General features: G+C 30.3%; 1 pseudogene; it reads right to left on the minus strand.

Moving 5' to 3' along the window:
* Positions 1 to 486: 486 nt before the first annotated feature.
* On the minus strand, positions 487 to 3,928 carry LOC114406338 (annotated as a pseudogene).
* Positions 3,929 to 4,454: the final 526 nt, after the last annotated feature.

A 4,454-nucleotide genomic window follows, 5' to 3' on the forward strand; every position in this document is an offset into this window, starting at 1 on the left:
CAGTAGTTTCTCAAACTTCCCTTCTGGTAATCGATTACACAGAGCCTTGCATGACTTTGAAACCCTTTGTTTTGAGGCAAGACTTGATCCTGAAGAAATCTTAAATCAAGGCTTTATTTGTTGAAGCAATCTTGTATTAATCTTGAAGCAAATGTTTATCCTTTTGAAGCGGCCTTGTTTGATTCTTCTTTGGCATCACAAAAATCATGTATACATACATTCACATTCTCCCCCTTTTTGATGATGACACTCATTATCAAGCAAATTCTTTTTGAAATCATCAAAACCTACATGATTTACAATTTATACTATGTTTAATAAATATTATAGTATTTTGAAATATGTACATATTTAGAAGATAAATAGATTATTATCATTTGTAATTATTTAGAAGATAAATAAATAATTATATATAAACTCAAATATATTATAAATTATTTAATTAATACTCAAATACTAGTAATTATTATCATTGAATGACATAAACTTCTAGTATAACAAGACACACAACCTAAGGTACGATCTTATTATTTATGGCACTAATACCACAACATAATTAAATTATTACTTAGGTTTTACACACTTTATTCAAAGGCATTCATAAAGTTCCAATGGAAGACGTGGTTGGAGAATAACTTGAAGTGCATGTTCCTTAGGCAAGGCCAATCCTAACCCTTCCGTCATATCGACTTCAACACCATCCTTTGGGCACATATCAAACCCTTGAAGCAACCGAGCCAAAGTCAAGTGCAACACTTGTAGCCCAAATGTCATGCCAGGGCACGACCTTCTTCCATAGCTAAATGGAATGAGCTCAAAGTTCTGACTCATAAAGTCAATGTCTTGATGAGTGGTGAGGAACCTCTCTGGTTGAAACTCATTGGGGTTGGGCCATACTTGTGGATCCCTTTGCAAGTTCCAAAGGTTAATAAGCAAACGTGTTCCCTTTGGCACATGGTACCCTGCCACACAACAATCCTCCATGACCTCTCTGATTCCTGTTAAGGGTGCTGGTGGGTACAAACGAAGGGTCTCTTTGATAATGGCATGTAGATAAGTTAGGTTTTTTATGTCAGATTCTAGGACCCATCTTTCTTTTCCTATGTGTGTGTTCAGTTCTTGTTGGGCAGCTTTCAGAACCTTTGGATGGTTTAGGAGCAAGGAGAGTGCCCATGTTAGTGTTATGGCTATGCTTCCAGAACCAGTAAGGATAAGAAGCTGCATGCACCAAAATATCGTGAGAATCAAGGTTTTTTTTTTTTTAATTATTCTAAAAGCATCATAGAAATTTGAGTAAAATGTGGGTCCAAAACATAACATGTATTTAAGGTATTTAATTGTAACTGCATATGATATTCTACTTGAGGTGTTTATTTTAATTTTGAATTATATTCTTTATAATTTCAGCATGTTTACAGAATTATTTTATACAGATCACAGTTTTCATATATGATAAAACCCATGTACACTCAAATGAAGCCTATTAAGTACATACAAATTTATAACAATTTATTATTACATTTATAAACTTTAAGATTGTTTTTATTCTCTCATTTTTAAAACTATAATTTCGAGATTCTGACTAGTTGTGATTAAGTAAGGTATATCTTTTATGAAAAAGGTTAGTATGTTCCCATAAGTTTCCTTGGCTCCAAGAAAATAAAGTTGAATGTTTTTTTTATACTTGTTTCTTTTATATTCCCATGTCTCCAAAACCGTCCTTTCATTAGTAGAAGTAATGACAAGGATGGTTAAACATGTCTTCGTCCTATTTTGTTATAATTTATAATTTGGCATTAGTCCTGATATACTAATAAATAAGGATGACAATTTCGTAGCTAGGAGACGAATTTGGTTATCCCTATCTTTATCCATTAAGGATGAACAAGTTTGAGAACAAATTTAAAAGAAGAGATTATGAAAGATTGAAGATTTAATTATAAAATTCAATCTTTTATTTTGTATATTATAGTAAATCGCGGTTTCTCTGTTTTTTAAGTCACTCTTTGAGATTAGACTAAAAAATTGATTAATGTTTTCTTAAAAAATAAAATACTTAAAAATGACTAGAACCATGATCTTTGAAATACCTGATTAACTTTTATTATTAAAAGGTCAATGTACTTATTTATAATTTTTAAATAAACTATAGATTAAAATATTAATTATATTTCAATTAAATAATATATAAAACATAATAAAAAGATGAATCATAAATATATAAGAAATTTAAGAACTAAATAATATTTTTATAAATTATGTAATTTAATTAATTTTTTTATTATTATAACTTCAAAATACTTTAGTTTTTAACAATTATTTTATATATAAAATAATTATACAGTGTTATAATATAAAATATATTCTTAACTTTATATGGATTGATCATTTTGATCGTATTACTTTGCATAATCTTTGCACCTCGGGTCCTTCAATATCAAAACAATCGGTTAAAAATCCACATGTTTAATACTCGATTTCACTTAAAAACTTTCTGAACGTGTTTTAAGTTAGAATATAAAGATATTGTACAGTAAATAATATAGTGTAAAGATATTTTATGGTACCATCTAATTACAAATTATTATTGGTAATGTATAAAAATTTAACTAAACTTTTTTCTATTATGGTTCAATTATAAATTTTCATATATTTTATAAAATAATAAATTTGGTAATAATTTCATTAAAATCATTTAAACTGATTTTTAATTAGTTGATGATATTTTTTCCATTATTATGAAAATTATAAGCTTTAAAGTTTTTTAAATTATAATTCAGAACTCTCATAAATATATAGTTATAAGTCAAATAATTTTTTTTGTGTTTATACTTTATACATTTATACACAAATATATATATATATATATAAATGATTGTATTTTAGACTATTACTATCAATTATTCAGCACGCATGCCAAGAAAACGTACCATTGATGTTGCTTTGATAACTGTCTCTCGCTTATAGCCACAAATCTCTTCTTGCTCTTCAAACTTTGATATCATAGCATCCATAAAGTCGCTTTCACATCCACCATCTCTTTCCACGCGTCTCTTCCTTAAATGTTCTTCCAACCACTTCTCAAGAATAAGGTCAGTTTGCTTAGCTGTACTCTTCATGAAACTTAGGTACCCTTGGAAATCAAACCAACTAAGTGATGGAATAGCATCAGCAACCACAAAAGTACCAAATAGATATGTGGCATCTTTGATGGTCTTCCTTAGCTTCCATGCCTCATTCTCTTCTTGATTAACTGTGTCCCCACCAAATCTTTTCCCAGCTATCATTCTCACAATTGTATTGAAGGTCATTTGCTCCAATAAATTGCTTATAGGCACTTGAGTTGAACCATTCACGTTCTTTGCACATGATATTAATGAGTACAAGTCTTTGACAAGAGAGAATATTTCAGTGTCTCTCAAATGCTTTAACTTTTCAAGCCTATTGAGAAAATCTCAAGAATGGCCATTTTTCTAATTTCACGCCAATATTTTCCGTAAGGAGCAAGGGAAAAAATTGCATTGTTGTATCCTAAGATTCTGCCTGCGGATGTGATAGGCCTTGAGGCAAAAACTTTGTCATTTGTTGTGAGGCACTCCTTGGCAATTTCCCTGCTATTTACCACTAAGGTGGGGAGGCAACCCAATTTGACAATGAAAATTGAACCATATTTCTCAGCCATGGCTGAAAAGGTCCTGAAATAGGGTTTTCTAGCATTAAGAAGATGAAGGTGACCTATTATGGGTAAAGCACCAGGAGGTTCGGGTAATTTGTTGCCCTTTCCTCTTTTTGATCCATTAGGAGATCTAATGGACCAAAACACACGGTATGCAATTAACAAAGCTAAGATTCCTCCGATAATAGTTTGGACATACAAAGCAGGATCCATTGTAGAGGGTTGAGTAACCCCCATATTTGCAACTCTATTTATAGGATCCGGGGATTCTCTTGCATTGTTGAATGACATAACTTTAAAGGGTCACATCATGGTTTTAAATTGGTCTACAATAATTGTGGCTGCACGTAAAGGTTTTTTATTCATTGCAACTACATCAAGAGAGTAATTACGATTTACAACTATATTCGCTGCAACTAGAGGCAGAGGGACGGGGGACCTACAGGGGCCATGGTCCCCCGGATACTTTTTAGTGTACTTAAATTATTATGAAATAATTTTATGGCCTCCCTAAATTTATAAAAAAAATTTAGAAAAATGATATGTGAAAATTATTATGTTAATAGGTATTTAGGAAGAGAAAAAAGAGAAATATATAAATATGATAGTTAAGATGATACAATATTTCCAAGAAGTAAAAGAAATTATAGGTATTAATGATAGATGTTGAGATACCCATATATAATTATCTAAAATTATTGTATCCATTTATTTTTTTTCTTTTCTCATGTAGTATTACTTTTTGTACTCAATATAGTTACATATATCTTTTATTTAT

The sequence above is a fragment of the Glycine soja genome, chromosome 3 (assembly GCF_004193775.1).
Source record: "Glycine soja cultivar W05 chromosome 3, ASM419377v2, whole genome shotgun sequence".
In the NCBI taxonomy this organism is placed as follows: Eukaryota; Viridiplantae; Streptophyta; class Magnoliopsida; order Fabales; family Fabaceae; genus Glycine; species Glycine soja.